This window comes from Oenanthe melanoleuca, chromosome 3 (assembly GCF_029582105.1).
Source record: "Oenanthe melanoleuca isolate GR-GAL-2019-014 chromosome 3, OMel1.0, whole genome shotgun sequence".
Lineage (NCBI taxonomy): Eukaryota > Metazoa > Chordata > Aves > Passeriformes > Muscicapidae > Oenanthe > Oenanthe melanoleuca.
The window spans coordinates 100080412-100099665 of NC_079336.1; the positions used below are offsets into that span (position 1 = coordinate 100080412).

General features: G+C 43.9%; 1 long non-coding RNA gene across 4 annotated transcripts in view; it reads left to right on the forward strand.

The window, feature by feature from the left end:
• LOC130251744 (uncharacterized) overlaps positions 1-19254 on the forward strand; it is a 434188-nt gene that overhangs the window by 364442 nt on the left and 50492 nt on the right. For all 4 annotated transcript variants that reach the window (XR_008840217.1, XR_008840219.1, XR_008840220.1 and 1 more), the window contains one exon: positions 15848-15911. This is a non-coding gene — a long non-coding RNA (uncharacterized LOC130251744). The remainder of the gene's footprint in view (positions 1-15847; positions 15912-19254) is intronic.

The window sequence follows — 19254 nt, forward strand, 5'->3', positions numbered from 1 at the left end:
GAGGGGCTCACCCTGTGCTTCTGCAAACCTGGGGCCTCATTTGGGCATCTGGAGAGGGTTTAGGGATGGGGACGTTAAAAAGTGCCCCATGTGTAAACCCTAAAATGTTTGCACACATTCAGCAAGTAGCTGGTGGCAGTAGCTGCAGCCACCTCGCTGAATGTCACTGGCTGTGGCAAACAGGAGGTAAATTTTTGTTGCTCAAAGGGGGCAAGTCCAGCCCATAGTTCTGAATGATTTTTGGTCAGGAAAAGAGGATGAAGCCCTCTCCGAGCTGGTTGGCAGTGCCCAGGAATGCACATGCCCATCCCATCGTGCTCTGGAACATGAAGGCTGTGCCTCCATGTGTGCCAGGTGTTCTTGTGGAAAACATCAAGCCACCGTTGCTGGCATTTGCTTAAGGAAGTGATTCACACACCACAGATTTATTGTCAATTTTGTTATGCTTAAGGCAGGCAGTAATTTCAGTTTTCACTGCCATTAGCTAATAATAGTAATTAATTAGTAAATCGTGCCGTTGGGATCTCAGGGTGAACTAACAGGGAAAATGTAAATTAAAAAAAAAAAAAGGCCACTAATGTTTCTGAGTTCCCCACCACAACTGAGGGTTTGTGTCTCTCCCATCCCTCCAAACTGAGTTTCTGAAGAGCAACTTACATTGCCCACAGCACTGTCTGGGAAGTGAGGTGAAATGAGGAGGTGCATCAGACAGGAGGTGTTTTGTTGTTTGGGTTTTTTCCCTGATTTTGCTGTCTTCCCAGTAAGGAAGTTTTGGATACAGCACCAAGAAAGAAGAAAACACTAAGATAAATCCAGGGTTTTCAATTCAAGGTCATTTTGAACCCTTTATCTGTCTGCAGAAGAAAGTGGGAGAGAAAATAATTAAAAAATGTGAATTAGGCTGAGTCATTTTCACTATGAATTGTTTGCAGCTGTCAGAATCAGATCTACATAGTTCACTATAGCTCAATTTCCTTTCCGAGTTAATAACACATTGAACAAACATACTACACCAGACTCCTTTTCTTTCAAATAACCTCACAGTGGATCTGCATTCTGAGTATAAAGAAGTCTCTATTAGCTTAGGCTATTTATAGAACATCAAAGGGCTGAAAGATAGTTAAAAATTAATCGATTACCATCAAATAACAGACACTAAAACTCAGTGTATGAAATGCCTTCCTCTGGTGAATAAATGAGTGGGGAGAGCAGAAATGGGCACTGCTGCTTTGCAGGCTGGACACAGGCAGTGGACACTCCCCAGTGCAGCTGCTCTGCACTCAGCTGGGGCTGCTGGGGTGGGAGGAAATAAAGGCTGTGGGTGTTCAGCTTTGGAAGGACCAGCTCCTGTGCTGAAAGATGGCATTGGGGCATGCACAGGTGGAAATAATACTTCCTATACTCCATTTCCTGGTCTTTTCTTTCCACTGAAATAGTTAAAAGTGGTGGTGGGAAAGTGGCAGCACCTGTGTGTGGAAGGGAAAAACCTTGAGTTTGCAAAATATTAAGGTGCTTCTCTGATAATCTTATTTGGATTTGTGAAATGCTGCTCTGGCCTTTATATTCCTTGACAATAATCATGCTGTGAAGGAAAATAAAATGTTTTATCAAGCCAATAATAATTATGGAAGGGGAAAGAAGAGCTTCCAGAAACAGAAGTCATTCTTTGGGTCTGAAAGGAATTAAAGGTGTTTTTACTTGGTTCCACTTAGTTCCCAAGTCAGAGAATGCCCAAGGGTGCCTTTGACGATGTGCTGATGTGTCTGCACAGCTCAGGTGAAGTCTGGTTTAGACATAATTTTTGTGATTTTTGGGTGCATCTAATTTGGGGTAGTTTGTCATGACACCTCTGGAGAAAGTGGCTCATGGATATGCTGGACCTCCAGGTTTAGGGATGCCTTAGGGGAGAGAAAGGCATTTGGTTAATTAGAGACCAGTTTCTAAGAGAGGATGGTGAGTTTAACATCTGCCCCTGTTGATTGCTGACAGACTGTAACACACAGCTTACAATGCAGGGGAAGCCTTTATTTCCTCTTTTCTTGCCAAATATGCACATTTCCTAGCAGAGGTGACATTTTTGTATGTCAAAACAAAGGTAGAACAGCAGAGCCTTTGAAACATCAAACTCAGATGGAAAATGAGGATTTGGCATGGCTTAATTTGGGCTTTATTAATGCCTTTGGGGGAGAGGGATGCAAGAAAGATTAGGCAGATCAGAGCTTTAAAAGTCATAGATCATGCATTTAATAGCTCTAATTCTTAAATACTTGAAGGGTTTCATAAAACCATTCTCCTCAAGTAAAACTCCTTCCCACTTTTCACTGTTGCATCTGGATCTCCCAAGTTCTTAAAAGGAGCTTGGAGCTGAAAATCTCAGGCCCCTCCATCCAGCAGTGATCCTGCACCAAGGGCATATTTGGGGCCTTTGGAGGATCTCACATGCACCACAGATTGTTTCAGCTGAGGTGCAGATTGCATTATTTTAGGTACCCACAAAATGGGATTCAAAGCTGAAAAAAAACCCCACTTTTTCCATTCAGCTACATTTTCTGAAGACTTAGAAAGACTGGATTTAAATGAAGTTACTACTAGATTTAGAAAAAAAATCAATTCTGGTGTTATAAGAAACTGATGGCTAGATTTCAAGGTGAATTTTATCTAAAACTGAAATATTGACTGGGTGATATTAATATTTTGTACTGTTTTCTTTCTCAAAAAGTGATGGTTTTCACTGCACTGGATTTTGTCCTTTCCATAATCTTAAAATTATTTGCCCCACATTTGTTTTATATATTATAGTGCTATTCTTAAGCCAGCAGCACAAAGCAGTTTTAATTGTATTTATTATGTACTAAAGGAGTTTTCTGTAATAAAATCAATATCATAGGATAAATATTCTGAGCTAAGAATAATAAGCTACTGATAATTTTGCCCATAGAAATTGTTTTTAACAGTCACAGGAGCTCTGGGAGAGGCTTTTCTACCCCAGCTTTTTACTCAGGTTTATAAAACAGGGGATTGTTTCAGTCTTTTATTTAATTCCTTATGTAGTTCTGGAGAGAGGGAGTGTTGGGTTTGGGCACACAGACTCTGTCTGGGTCTCAGGCAGCCAGGAGCTTTGTCCTGCCTGGTGTAGGGGCAGTGTCCCCACCCTGGTCTCAGGGTCTTGGACAGAGAAACCCACCTCTGACTGTCTGTAATGTATGGAAAAGGCAATTCCAATAACTCATTTTACAACCAAGTGATCATTTATCCTACTAGCAAAATCTGTTCAACTCTGGTTGTATAGGTTAGACAGTAATAAAAGTTCAAGTATCCATAAAATTGCCATTGAACTGTAAATTAATGTGAGGTAAAGTTGTTGCCCAAGGGAATAACTGAGCTCCAGAAAGTTGTGTCCTAAATTAATTAATGCTGAGTTCAGCTGTGCTTAGGAAAAGAGTTGGGGTTTTGCTGCCCTTTGGTTGTTGAGTTCAGATTTTTGTTTTCAAGCAGAAATTGCCGTTGTCATCTCTGCTCACTTAAACAAGATTTTGAAAATCAGAGAAAACACCAGGAAAAATTATGTGTTACATGACCTATTAATTTTTTTTATTTTTGATTTTTAAAAATTTATTGTTATATCTGTTTGAATGGGTAGGGGCAATTGATGTCCCCACTTTGTACTGCTCAAGATTCCTTCTTGATTAAGCACAGGTGGATATTTACACTTCCTAAGTGCTGCTCATCATGACTTGGCTGTCCTCTAAAAATTTTTGGCTTGTCTTTTTCCTTTGTTTCTTCTTCATTGGAAAAAAGAACAAAAAATCCCAAACCCAGTGGTACTTATTTTAACAGGTCAGTTTTAGTTATTATCGATGAGGATTAATAAAAATTAATGTACTCAGTCACATTGCCTTGGGAATCAGCTGCTTTTTTAAGAAGTTGGGTGAAGAACCAGTTGGGGTGTCCAGAGCACAGAGCATCACTGATGGATTTGTGCCATTCCCACAAGGTTGGAATCCTAAATTTTTCTGACCTCTCTTTTCCTCTGTCTTCCTCTTCCCTTTCCACCTTAACTTTTTAGTTTTTCCCCTCATCCTTCTATCTTTTTTTCCTGTTCAGTCTCTATTTATTTCTTCTGCTTCACAGATTGTCTCTCTGCTTGGTTCTCTTTTCCCCGGCACTTACTATATTCTGTGTGTTTTTGCAGCTCTAATGCTGGCTTGTCTGCCAAAGAATAAACTCCTATTTATGGCAAATATATGCAGCTCTCTGCACTGCTGAAACATCCTCAGACTGTTTGCTCACAGCCGTCCCGCAGAGCCAGCACGGCACTGTGAGCACACGAACTGAGCAGCACCTGCCACCTTCCCAAAACCAGAGCCAAAACCACCTCAGAACACTGCCCTGAATGCACAGCCCTCTCTCCTCCTCTGACACAGCACAGGTTAGGTTTGGGGAGAATTCCATGGGTTAGACCTTCAGGTGTAACTGCCCTGCTCTTCCTGCCCAGCAAGGGATTACAGCTAGTTCTGCCCTCCCCTGGAAATTCCTGAACTGGGCCCTGTCAGGTCAAGTGGTACTTCTAGAGCGCCCTAGATTTGAAGTTCTGAGCCCTTGGTGTTAAAAGCTGATTTTTGGGACATTATGAAATGTTTCTTGGGCTGGTTTGGTCTTGTGCCTCTCAATTAGAATCCCAAAGCAGCCGCACTCCAGCTCCAGTCCCTTTTAAACCAGATTTTTAGGCCTGGTTTTACCAAGGTTCAGTAAATAAAGGGGGAGAATTTCCAAGGCACGAGGGGTAGTTCTTTCACTAGAAGTCAACAGAAGTTGTGTGTCTAATTCCCATTTGTGCCTTTGAAAACACACATGGCCCTGCTCTGCCATGGCTTTAAATCTCACGTGCACACAAACACAAGCCCCACGTTCCTACTCAGCCTTCCACACGCATTTTCATTTCCTTTCAGTGTCACAAACTTTCTGCGGTAGCTGAAATATGTCAGGGATGTTTTTGTCAAATTGCTGAGACCAAGTTCTTCAGCTCTCACTCTGCACTTCTGGGGTGATCAGATCATGATGTTAGAGCAGCAAAAGAGCTTATTAGCAGCTGGTGCAGACACTTTCTGTGTGCTCTAAAAACAACAACTCAGCTGGGAAGAGCATATGCAGTAGCCTTTTAATCATTGCTTCAGCTCACCATGCCATCACGTGTAAGCTTTCTCATCAATGAGCCCAGGAATACAAAACCACAGAACTTCTTAAATTTTTCAAACACCTGTATCTTGTGAAACGAATTTATGCTACCAGATTAAAAACAAAAACAAAACAAAACAAAAAAAAACCCCAAACAAAAACCAACAAAAAAAAGGAAGAAAGAAAAAAATTCTTGGATCAAAAGTGTCTCCTTATCAGGAAATGAAGGACAGGAACAAAAATACCCTCCTCCTCCATCTCCTCCTCTTCTTTTCCCACCTCTAACTTGATGATAAGATTCTGTAATCTGACAACCCCCTGCAAAACGAGAGCTGGGTGTTTACAAACGGGGCTTTTGGATGCCAGCCTGTGATTAAAAATCCCCCCCAGCAGCAGCAGCCGTGTGCAGGCTGGCCAGGCTGTGCCTTGTCCCTGTGCTCCCTGTGCCGCCCGGCTTTGTGTCCTGCTTTATCTGCCTGGAGCCTGGCCAGGGGCACAGGGGCAGCTGGGGGTGCCAGTGCCAGCTCTGGAGTGTGTTTATGCAGCAGTGGCAGGGAAGTGTCCCTGGTCACCGGGCTGGAGTGGTGCCCGTGGGCTCGCACTGAGCTGCTGCTCTGCCGCCCGCCTCGCCGCTCGCCTGCCGTCGCAGGGGTGGATTCGCTTCCTTTCGCAATCAGGCAGACAATAAGGATGTCGCTAAATCCTTCATGGAGCCCAAAGGCAGGGCTGTTGGTTGATCCTTGTTTCCTGTGCAGTTATGATTTGTGTGACCAAGAGTTGCCCCTTGACTCTCCAAGTCCCAAGCCCCAGTGTCAGTGCCTGCAGTGGGGGATCGGAGCTCGGCGTGGCCAGCAGATGTCTCCCAGGATATTGCTTTGCAGACACCGCTCTCCCAACTCCCTCTCTTTCCTGAGGCTCCCGAAACTGGGCTTGGTGGGTTATGACAAATGCTGTCTCTTTGCCCATTCTCTGTAAGTGTTACAGTCCCAAAGACATTGCTTTGTGATGCTGAGGTTTTTTTAAGCCACTGCCTAAATTAAGGAAATGGTTTATAAAGATTAAAAAAAGGCGAGGGAAGGCATCTCCTTTGTGCCTTCAGAACACTTCATGATTACTTACAGCCTTTTGAGGAAAGGAAGCAATGTCACTCATGGGGGCACGCAGCATTTTAGATCACATCTGATTGGGAAAATCATTAACATTGCGGGGATTCTGCTTCATTTTCTGTGGGAGAATTGGAAGATGGCAGGAGAAAGGTTCTGTTTGCAGGTGCAGGCTGTGTTGACACGAGGCAAATCTGCAAATCAAGCTGTACCTGCCGGGCTGCGCTGGCACGTTTTTCCTTGGATAGGCTTGGCTGAAGCGTGAGCTCTCCTCGCTGGCTGGCTGTGCCTTCTCTGTATTTAGCAGCAGTGAGGATAAGAGGTTCCTCATGGCACTGAAGGAATTAGTTGTGGAGGTGGAAGGGAAGGCTGGAGTCCCCTGGTCCCAGTCCTGCTCGCTCTGGAGTGGGGCATTTTGCCTGGGATGGGGTTTGAAGCCCACCACAGGTCACACGGAAACGCCGGCGCTGTTATCATTCCACAGGAGCCCTCGGTTGGCATGAGCCGTGTCTTTGAGAGTACAATAGTCCATCACCAATCCAATCAGCTTTCTGTGACTGAGGGGTTTATGCAATTATCAAAAAGTGGATGATTTCAATGTTCTATCCCTCTTGTGGAATTATGTTTGGAATTTATCCGGCGAGACAGGGGAAGGGATTTTGTTTGTTTTGTTTGATCATTTCTTATCACAGAACTTTGTTTGACTCAAACCACAATGATACAAGCATTCAAACACCTCCTTCAGATGTAATATTGATTTATAAAACAGCAGTGCACAGCTGCTAAGCTTCACTGTTTCATACAGAAGGTCTTCAATTCCCAACAAATTACTGGTGTTTCTGCCTATTTACAAATTAATGTTTCCCCTGAACCTTGTGCATTTCTTATTATTCTAGTCTGCTTTCTTCAGTTTCTGCTTAGAAACCTCGTGTGAGTGTGCATTATGCAGTGATAGGCCAGCTTTAGAGCATCAGTTAAATTGGAGTTAAATAAAAAAAAATCTAGATCAACGTTTCTCCTTAGGCAAGTTATGCACTGAGTGAAATTAAACCACTATATGTACTTGTAGATTGAAGAATCAGAGGTGGAGGATGGGTCAGAAACACTAAGATCAAAGTTTTTCTTCTTTGAAAAAAATCTCTTTGAAAAGCCCCCATGCCACCTATTCTGCTTGTTAATGTTTTGACTGGAAGTGTCTGGCAGTGTCATCATCAGCAGAATATTGTTAAAGACCTTTTTTTTATTTTTTTGGAGCTGAGTCTAATAGCAAAGCAATGGATCCTTAGCAGCCTCTGTTATATGTCTCTTAAGGGAATATTTTTGTTAATTGCAAATATTTGATTGACAAACATGGGATGCAATTAGTAGGCAGGCACAGTAGGAATGTGCAGTGAACTGGATCTCTGAACCAACAGATCTCAACTCTCTCAGCTTGATCTGAAATAGGCTAGAGCATTTAAACCATATGTTTCCCTCAAACTTTTTCTTTCCTCTGAAAATTCCTTATTTCCCTCAACTAACCTTCTTTCACTCCCTGCACCAAGGGAGCTAATTCATCCACTATGATCACGTCAAATAAAGACAGAAAATTCTACACAAGCTGCAGACTTATGCTGCTTTTTGACCGTGGCAGTAAAAATTAATGTGGACAAGACTATACATGCCAGTTGTGCCTTACAAAAGCCCTAGGTGAAAGAGAATACAATCTAATTTAACTTTAGACATTTTGAGCTTAATGGTCTATTTAAACAACCTGGTACCATCTGACTACATTTATCAATTATATTTCTTTTTATTTATACAGAGTACTGTCTTTCTGGAAAGGCTATAATTAAAACTTATCTAGATAAATTGTGCTCAGATTCTGTGGCACGAGAAGGAATTCAAAGGATTTCAGTGTTTTTATGTGTTCTTTTTAGTTTAAAAAAAAAGGTTGCTCTGAAATCTTTAAATGGAAATAGATTTTCATAATTAGAATAACCTAATTGCAATAGTTTCCATAATTACAGCTAAGAATTGCCAACAGGAAATGCAGTGTAGTCTTCACAGTGAAATGTTGGCTCCCTGGATTTTTTTTTCCTGGGTAAGCAATCCCTCTTCTCTCAGGAGTGGGACGCTTGCTCCTCCACTTCTCCTTGGCAGGGGGGGTTTAAGCCAGAATTTGGGTTTTCAGGAAACCCAAATCTGTGCTTTGTGATGTGTCCATAATTTCTACAACATGACACCACATGCTGAGCACGGTTGGGGTTGGTGGAGAAGGTGCAGGAGGAGCTCTGAGGACTTTGAGGTCCTTCTGTGGACAGGTCTTGGCTCTCACCATAACCTGCTTGTATTCCTGCAAGTCCCAGATCTGTGCACGAGTAACCTGAGTTTGGATGTTCTCCATTGGCACATGTTTATCCGGGCACATGAGGGGCTCATGGAGCTCTGCTCCTCTTGGAAGGGCCTGATCCCTGCTCCTGCTGGGGGCTGCTCCTGTGCTTAAGGCTGACTCACGGGCGTGTGGCAGGATCCAGCCTTTAATTTGCAAATCCCAGGAACGGGATGTGTTAATCAGTCACTTCATCAGTGGAAGGAGTGTGAGATCCATAGTGGCTGCACAGGGAGGATATAAATACAAGCTGGATTTCTCAAAAACTTTCTTTGCAGAATTTTGTCCCTAGAAGGGAAAACATTGTTTCACTGCTGAGTCCTGAATGTAAAATTTCAGATCAGTTGTAAGAAGCCCCACAGAACTAACAAAAAAAATTAATTTTCATCTGCAACGTTCCATGCCCTGTATTTGTAGCCTTGTTCCTGAAGCAGTATTTGACAGGGGCAGTTAAAAAATACTCTTTTCAGTAGACTAATAGTGTATTTCCATAAGGGCAGTTAATGGAGGTTCTGTGCAAACCCACAGTAATTTAGACAGGGCTTCATGATGAACCTCTTTGGTGTGGCAGGGTTATTTTAAGTGCTGCTCCAGGTGCCTGCTTGGACTTGTCAAACTTGCCCTTAGTGAGGACCAGTCCCCCACAGATAATTCCTTTTTCACACTGGAGTCGTTGTTGTGTCTTTCTTTTTAAGTGCTTGACAGAAAATGTCCACAGTTAGGCTGTGCATAATGTACACTGTCAATTTGTAAGATCCTTCTCCGCAACTGTGCTGAAAGAGGGACTTTGTCACAGGTTTTCTCCTTCTCGCAGCCCCACAATTTAAGTGTTACTGTTTTGTCATGTTAATGTAATTCACTTAAAATATTTAAATTGTCCTTAATTAATTGAGGAAGGAGATTATCATGGTGGTGGACTTGTAGGCAGTGTGTGGAGCAGAGCTGCTGGGGTTTTGGTGAATACAGGTGATGGATGGTGTTGACGTGAGCGGCTGCAGTCGCACAGTGTGCGTATACACAAATTACACCGCCATGTGTGTTCCTCCCTGTTAGCAAAGCCTTTTGTTTATATATACCCAGCTATACATTTACACATTATGTAAATAAACACACATATGCCCATGCAATTTAATTGAATATATGGCTATGGGTTAAGAGGCATGTTACTCTGATGAAAAACATCTTATGGTACAGAGTAAAAATATTTCCGACGTGCTTTTGAGCCTCCTGTAGAATTTAAGAAGGAACTGCAGAGATTTCTTTAAGGTAGTGGTTCAAGCCATTGAATAGGAAGGCCTGGTATTCTTCCAAAACCTCGAGGCTGATGAGTGGGATTCTCAGAAACCCATTGAGTTCCATTTTCATTTAACTCCTTTTATTCAGTCATGGGATTTTCCATCGATCTTTGGTATATGCAAAATGGACATTACCCTGTGAGTTTTGTTTCAAATTAAGTTCATACTTCTAAGGCAATGTGCAAGAAATTAGGCACGTACAGGAGTCTTTCCAACCACAAACCCCCCAAAACCAGACACAAGCATCTCAGGGTGTAATAAGGAGTTGCCATTCAGTCATCTGTGGGGGTGCAACACAGGCTTTGATGTGCTGAGAGAAGCACAGACTGATGGGCTTGTGGCGTCTCCCACCCATCCACACTGGTGGTGCCAATATGGAGGTGATCTCTACTGGAAAAACGCCATGAGGAGCTGCAGGAGACGGTGAACCCCCTGGGAAGGAGCTGTTGCTGGACCTCCCTGTGGGTTGTGTTGCATCTTATCCCTGGCACTCCTTTGGGCATGGGTGCTGGCACAGCAGTGCCTGTTCCTCTCAGTGCAGGGCACCACACCACAGGTGACACGTCTGGCTCTGGCAGACCCAGAACCATGTGTGTGCCCCACAAAGAAACCTCTGCTTTTGCATTTTGTTTGTTGTTTTTTCCCCTCCGTCTCCTGCGCAGCCGGGGTGCCTCTCCTCCAGCTGTTCTGTGACACTGAGCTGCCATCAAACGCTGGAAGCCTGGATCAGAGAGCAGTAGATAGATTCCCTGGTGCAGGCAGGCCAGGTCCCAAATCTATTGTTCCTACCAGAAAGCTCAGCAGAGCGACTTGACAGGTTTTTAAAGCACTGGAGAACTTCACCAGGAAGTTCCCTTCCTTTCCTCCCCTTTCCCTGGCTCTGCCTGAAGCCAGGCGCTGAGCGTGTGCCATTTTGGCAATTAGCAAAAAGGGGATCTTGCTGGTTCTGAGCACAGGTACCCAGGGATAATCAGGTGTGTGGGAATCAGCTGTCCCTCTGCATGCAGGGGCCATCACTGGGCTGCTTTGTACTATTGCATTCAGACACCGTGTTCTGAGCGTCTTTGTTATCGTCGCCTGATAAATAAACAGCCCTAAAATTACAGAACTTATTATGGTAATTGAGTGAAGAAAAGGAAATGCAAACCGTGCCTCACTATCTATTACATTGCTACTGCTAAAGTTGCCTAAACCTGTGCTACTCAAATGATATTGTAATATTAGCCTTCTTTCTTTTTTCACAATGATTGTTTTCTGTCCATCTCAAGCTGGATGTCAGTTCATTTAGATTTACATCAAGTAGTAAATTAAAATAATCACTCAGCAAACACTCTCAGCTCAGTTTTCTCTTTCAGTCAGGAGTTGCGAGAGATGCTTGAAGCATTCAAGCAGAAAATATTGCTGTCTAGATATTTGTCCTCTGGGTGATAAAGGAGGCATTGTCTTGGGACCCACTCAGGCCTCGGAGCTGATAGTAGCTGTGCATCACAGCTGTGAAGTGCGCTTTGTTATGTGTCTGAGGATTAGGGTTCAGGACCTTGTTTTTCTTGAAATACCAGACTGATCAGAGCTGCATATGTTCGGGGGAAAGCAGAGGTCGATGGTTCTCTGTCCACATTTTTACTAGATTATTTTTGGACAGAACTCTGGGAGAATACCCTGCAGCTTAAACCATCCCAAGAGTTTTTCATATTCTGCATTATAACCGTCATGGAAAAAAGGCTGTAGTTTATCTATCTGCATTTGAAACAAAGGGCTACAGCATCACAGACATGCCAGGCTTTGGACCCACGCTGGAGCAGGCTGAATTTTGCTCTTTTGTGCTCCATTTACAGTACAGCTGCCCATTTAGAAGCACAAATGCACCTTGATATAATAACCAAATCCAAAGAATGGCTGGCCTCAAGGGTAGCACAGACCGACAGTTAATCTTAAAGCAGGGGTGGTGTACAGAGCAAGGCTGTGGGGGGACAGAAAAAGGCTGTTCTGTGTTTCTTAGCTGTCTGTTCCAGAAAAAAAAAAAAACAAAACCAACAACAAATGTGGATTTCTATCCACATTTTTTATTATTAAAAAAATTACCCTGCTTTTTTTTTTTTTTTCCCACCCCAGCCACAATACACACAAACCAAATGCCTTCAAACCAGAGCAATGTTTATTTTGGCAAAGATGGTATGGACAGAAGTGCTCGGAGTGAAGGTGCTGTGGTGAGTTAAGGCAATACTTCCATGACAGTTGAGGTCTGAGTAAAGGCTGAGGATCTGGGCACGATCTGCTCAGCCTCCTCTTTGTGGCAGCAGTATGTGGGAGTTCATGGAATTGAGGCTTTGGGGCCAGACTGTTGTCTTTTGGTGATACCACAGGACCCAACTGGATTTTACTGATAAACAGAAGGCTAGCTGTGGTTCTTTTGTTGCAAGTCAGTGTGCACATCCACATTGCAGATTCAGCTTTCAGTGTCAGTCTGAATCTCTCCCTCCCAGAATGGGGCTCTGATCAATAGGCAGAATATTGCCTGTGAAATTATTGGTGCTAATCATAGAACCCCACTGATGGGATGGGAAGCAGAGCAGCATTTGCCCACATGCACAATAATGCCTGGGGGTTGCTTGGAAACACATCAGTGGGCACAACTTTTAACCCCATCAAGCTTCTGCATAGATTCTGAGGGTCACCTGCACATCTTTGCTTTTAAAATGAAGCCTTTCCATCCACCATTCTTCCATGGGGCCCCATCCCTGCCCAGCACTGGGCCTGCACATCCCTACCATGGCTCTTCAGGTTAGTGGGATGGCTCAGGTGCTCCTCTCTCCATGGAAAACCAAGCTTGGAGCTGTGCTCCAGGGCACTCAGAAGGCAGTTTGGGACATGAGTTTGAGGTTAGAGTGTTTCATGAATGACACGAGGTTTCTGTCTTGACAGGGCATCAGTCTGGGCTTAGCAGTCACCAGATAGCTCCTGAACCTGTTCTTGTTGTTCCAGTCTTTTTGGGGATGCTGCTGCCGTTCAGAGGACAATTTTCAGGTTTTGGTGGGTGTGGCAAGAACAATCTAGAAGCATTTTTTTCTGCCTAGACAAACCAGTTCCCAAGACACAAAGCAGAGCAATAGGAGCAGGATGTGGAATGAGTTTTGGTCAGAGATGGACCTGCGTAATCATTGTCTGAATGAGGCTCCAGGCTGCCAATTTAGTTCCCCATTTGTGTTCTCCTCCTCTGTGCTGCTGGACACTCCTGCCCTGCTGCCCTGTGCTCCTTTCCTGAGGGTTTCTGCTCAGGATGTCATGGACCAGGGCTGTGCCACGTGGAATGGGGAGGTGATTCCTTGTCACTGTGCCTGCAGCCTGATTTGCTGCAGTTGTGCCTGCAGAGAGCTGGCATCCTGTGAAGGCATTTATCACTGGAGATATGCTGGTAGCAAACCTTCAAAAAAATCATGGGCTAGCAGTCAATGTGCCCTTTGTTTGTTAGGAGTCTTGTATATTTAGGTATTTTCCTTCTCTTCTGCTTCCTCCTTTCTTAGGAAATGACCATGGAGCACTGACCTCTGCTTTTGTGCTCTTAGAAATCCCCCCTGTTTTATTTGCCTTGTGACTTTTTTTTCTCTCACTAGTTTTTGAAAATGCAATTTGGTTTTCTTCTTTCATGCTTTGAAAAGGTTTGTTTTGCCCTTCCTCACTCATGCTAGCCCAGCTATCCATCAGTCCTCTTTTCACCTCAAGCTGTTGCTACTTCTGGGGTTCCTTTATTACTACACCTTCCTAATGTTTTCCCCTTCTTTCCTAAACTTTCTTGTTTGTCTGTCTCTGTATTTATCTTCTTCCTATATCCTAAAAACATATTAGAAGTGCCACTGACTTTCCTCTCTAATTCCCTTTTTCACCTCATCCTCTCATGACTTTGGGGGGATTTTGAGCTGAAAATTTAAATCAGGCTCCTCTTCCAAAGCTGGACAACAGAAAGGGGAGTTCTCTTGTTGATTACCTTAAAAAAAACCAAACCAAACCAAAAAACCACAAAAACAACAAAAAAACATAATAAATCATGCTGGGGTAAAAAGCAGCTCCTGGTGTGAAGGTGAAACCTTCCCCTGCTGGTACCTGTTCCCTCTGCTCACATGGAGGAGACATAGGGGCCAGGACATTTCAGAGTGAAAATTGTCATATCAGTAATTACATTATCTTTGTGGGATTGTATCAGTTGAAAATCAAGTCTCAGAATTTTTTACCTGATTTGGCTTTTTATGGGAAGAAGTGTTCACACATTGTTTTCTAGATATCTTAATACCAGCAAGAATGTGGAATAGCTGAAATTACCAAAATATTGGCATAAAGCCCTACACAGAGTGTGGCACTGTCATTTGTGAGTGATGTGGCTTGGGTTTTTCTGTGCTGTCACCAACCACTGCCATCAGAGCCTGGCATGAAACCAGGCACAGGGAGGGGGAATTCCCCTAGTTCTTTGGAATGGAAAAAAAAAAAAAAAAAAAAAAAGGAGAAACAAAAAAAGAGAGCTAATTTCCTGACTGCAGGAAAAGAAGTGCTGGGGTAGAAGGTTACCAAGGCCTCTGGCTCCTTGTGTGGAGCTGAAGAGAGTATTCAGAGAGTTCAAACACAAGTGGGAGATCTCCAAGCACAGGAAACAACAACACAGTGCAGGGTGAGAGAACTCAGCAGAGAGCAGGAGGACATTCCCTTACCCCTGTGCATCCAGCCCTGGCAGGAGAGGGATCCCACAAATCCTTGTCATTATAAGCTCTTGCTAATTTGAGAAGTGTCAGGAATGGCAGAGGAATGTCCCCCTCAGCTGTGGGGATCTCAGGGTGATGCTGTATCTGATGAGATGGCACCTTCCAGGAGCACCAGCAGTCCCTGCCAGTCTCTGTGCAGGGCCTGGCAGAATGGCATCACTTTGGTATAAATAAAGGGTCTTTATTTGATTTATTTGATACCTTTGTTAGGTAACAGTCTGTGTTGTGGCTGCTGCTGTGGGACATGAAGGACTGTGCCTGTTTTCTGGTGTAGCAGTTATGAATTGACATCAGGATAATAAAGGCACCTGTTCCTGGTGGAGATCCTCAAGGATCTCTGATGTGCTTCTAGTTCAGTATTAGGAAATATGGAAGTGTGCAAGCTGTAGGGACAAGCAGGTGCATATGAAAGTCTCCTCCCTCTATCAACACAAATGTTACCTTGGTGTTGTCCTTGACAGTGGGTCCTCATGGTTCCTTTTGGCATGGGGAGTCAGGCAGTTTCTGAGCAGTACCTGCATATTCCACACTCAAAGGGCAGCTGAAAAGGCAGGCTTGGCTGCAGCTGCTACCTGGAAATCCAGAGGCCCTTGTTTTCCTTATTTCATCTGTTGCTAGTCAGCTGGAAAGCACAGTGACCTCTGAGTAATGTGGTCATCCCCAGCTCACGCTGATAAAACCTTTGCACTGCTGCCTTTTGCCATCTCTCCTTCTCTATCTCTCTGAGATGTTCTGATCCAATCTTGACTTCCTTTGAGGTAGGGTATTGTGTCTTAATGCCCTAACCCCCTTGGAGAGTCAGAGAAATTATTTTGAGATGGTTTTTGTTGTGTTTTTGCCTGATTGACTTGTCTGCAGAGCTTTTATACCAGAAAGAACCTGCTCTATGGGCATAACCCTGGAGCCCTTTAGGACACTGCTCCTCTCAATTAGTGGCTGCTGATGAAGGCAGAGCAGAGGAATTTCCAAATCCCAGGGTATCAGTTTGGCCCCATGGGCAGCAAACCAGTAGGAGTAGTCCCCTAGAGTTGGGAGATAGCAAATCTCAATTGGTTTTTGCTCTCTCCACCTTCTGGGCAGCACTGGACAGTCACCTGGCATGTTTGTAATCCTTGTTTCCATCACTAATAAATTTTTATTGCTTATTCCTTACAGATCAGCATGCTGGATTTTATGGAGCATTTCTGGAACTGAGGGACACCTGTCTGGGAATTTCCAGGTAATTGCTATTTTTCTGCTTCTTCCTTTCATGAGCTGCTCTGGATGTTGTGACCTTCTCCTTGATCTCAGGCTGCAGGTCTCTCTCCTAATCCTCTAAATTGGCCACCTCATGATTAGATTGCTGTCTTGAGTTGCATCTTTGAATGCTAAGTGAAGGATGTTCTGGGTCCCACCAGGAGAGTTTGACCAGGAACCTACAGACTCCCCAGTTCTTATCTGAGAGGATTTGCTTGCACTTCCTAAAGATATAAATGGTTGAACACCTGTTGGATAAAGAGCTGTTCCTGTCCGTGAGATCCTGCCCTACCTGTGCTTAGTGTTGGAACTCAACTTCCTTGTCCTGGCAGAAACACTGTCACTTTCTGATTCCACAGTCTTCATCTGTTTATCACCTTTTCAAAGGGCTGAGATTTACCATGGATTTTTGTGGTTGGCTCTGGACTGTTTCATGTTTACATCATCTTAATTTCTTTGGGAGACTCCAGGTTCAAGTGAGGCAGTGTTCCAGTCGGGACCTAAAAAAGAGCTCTGGGTGTGATGGTTTGGGGGCCATCACACCACGGGCACACCAAGCCCCAGCCCTGGCACAGCTTTGTGCCCTGCCTGACAGGGCTGTTCAAGACCCAGATAAAGGCAGAGTGTTTTTCAGGCTGGCACTGGTCCATCCTCAGTATGATAATGTGGCTATTGTGAGTTCCTTGGGGCAGGGACTGTGGTTTTCCATATGTCTTGAGTTGCTCCAAGATTGTGGCTGGCATTCTGTGAACCAAAGCTAATAAATCAAAGCCAGTTTTTTCTCGTGTGCTTCAAAACCTACTCCATTTTGGAAGGAGGAAACCACGTACAGCTCGCTGCAGGCTTTGTCAAATTATTCCTCCCCTTCACACTTGGACTCTTCTTCATTTTCCACACACTTAATACTCACCCAGCTCCTTTCTGTAACTGGCAGCTGATCCAATTACACACTAGAGGTAAAAATACTGAAGTCTTACAGTTCAAATGTGGAATGATATGCATAGTCACTTTGTCACTCAAATCCTTTAAAAAAAAGAAAAATGAAAGGAAAGAAAACTCGGACTGGCTGGCCGTAATTAAGGGCAGAAAATGGAGCACACAGTTTATATGTCCTTGGTTTGCCCACACTGGGATGTCACAAGTACCAGTCAGGAAGCCAGAGCCATGTGGCTTCCTAGATAAAAATGCTGCCTTTTTTACTTCTGGGGCTACAGTTCAAATCCAGCTTAAGGTTCTAAATGAGATGAGACCCTTAACCTATGCCAAAACCGGGGATCCCTCCAGGTCACAGCTGAGGTTATTGGCAGGTCACTGTGTTTAAGCCTGTCTCCTGTTGCCTTCAGCACATTTAATGATATAAATAAAGGGATTGAGGTCCAAGCCCTGCCACAATGCCAGGAAGCCCGAAGTGTTAGAGATGAAATGAAGGCTGGCAATAATGACCCACTTTGAGTTAAAGGTAAAGTTAGGATGGACTTATCAGGTTCCCCTTGCTCACCCTGTTGCCATTGGACTGCTGTATGTGTTGTATACTTGCTTCTAGAATTGCATTTTTTTGAGAATTCTGGTTCATATTCTGAGTTGGCTTTGTGTTCAGACAGCATTTTGCATTCAGTTTGTAAAACTGCATAGCAGTACCAAAAATGTAGGAACCCTCAAAGCCTCCAAGCTCCTCCAGCTCCCACCAGAGAGCCAGAGATGAGAATCCCACATGACAAAAAACAAGCAATAATTAAAAATCCCTATTTTGCCCAAAGAATGCCTTTGTTCGAAGTATGTAAATGTCTTCGCCTGCTTGTAAGTTATTTCATTTTTGATAGTTCCTTAGCTCAGTAATGTGAGCTTGGGAATAGAGGAGTCTGAAAGAAGTGTTGCTCTGAAACAAAACACCTGTCTTTCAGTCAAGACTAAATTGACAAGCAACAATTTAGTTGTCTAAACTCAGAGCTTTCAGGATTTCAGACTACATAAATGTCAAGATGCCTAGGTAGGGCTCAAAGGTGAGCGACAGTGTAGGCAAATATACATTGGAACTTCAATTATCCAACCCCTGATCACTCTCAGTTACCTGAAGTTTAAACATGTCTGCTTTCACTCTGGGTTTCTACATTTTTTTCTGTAAAAAGCCTTTGTACTGAGTCACCTGTCTTTGCCCAGAGGAGTCTGTAAAGTTTTAAGAGCTCATCTCCTGGGGAGCTTGGTGTGTCTGCCAGATCACAACCCCTCTCTGATGGAGCCTGTGATTATTCCTTCATGTTACCTGGTGCATTTGGATAGAAGTATTAAATCAATAAATTACTGTTTCCAGCTTTGCTGTCCCAGCCATGTTCCCCTATTCCATAGGCTTGGTGTCACTGAGGCACCTTCCTGCTGACACAGTGTACCTGCATGGGAATGCATTGAAACCTGGTTTGAAACATTCCCTGTAGGGAGATTGTGTCCTCTGATGAGCAGCCAGAGCATGGGATGGACTTTGCAGTTTAGCAATAGTCACCATTATTAAACCAAATTCTTCCCTTCATTGCTCTCCTGTAAAATCTTTGAGATTGACTGACATCCAAGAGGCAAATATGTCTTGATTTCTACAGTTTAGAAAGTTATAAAGCTGCTGAGATCCCAATCAAGACTCTCAGAGAAATTTTGCTTTACATCTTCCTGACTTCAACACTTTTTCTTTCTCAATACATCCCAGTTACTTTTGAGGGGTTTGCTGTCATTTGAGAGGTAGCAGTTCACACTAGCAGGTCCCTATATGAGCTACAGAATTAAAAAGTTTTGAGCTGGCAGGAAAGTATGTGAGACCTCCTCACCTCCTTTTGCATCTTTATGTTTTCCAGCCTCATTTTCACCCTGTTCTTGCCTTACATTTTCCACATTTAGTTCCTCCCAGTCCTTCCTAACATCATCTGTTCTCTCTGAGGGATGAAGGGAGTCCCTCTCCTTTTCTCCTTGCTCTCCTGCAAGCATTTTCCTCTATCCTTTGGAGAGGCATCTAAACCAGAGTAAGGAGAGGAGATTTTTTGTTTCATCCCCCAAAGAGAATCTGAATAGGTAGTGTGCTGGGCAGAGCTTTCTGGGAAATGAGGGGTGGAATGCACTAATCTGGGCTGGGGTCCCTTTCCACAGACACATTCCATGGTGGCACTGGGGGAAAAAAGCTGCTGTGCAAGTGCTGCCTCCTCTGCAGTGTGGGATTTTTGGGGCAGGATGAGCCCCCTGAACAATAAACCAGCCTCCCTGAGGAAGAAAAAGGGGATTTCAGGCCAGGTCAGGCAACGTCTGCCTTCCCTTTTTAGCTGAAGGCAAAGAGCTTGATCCCAGCAGAA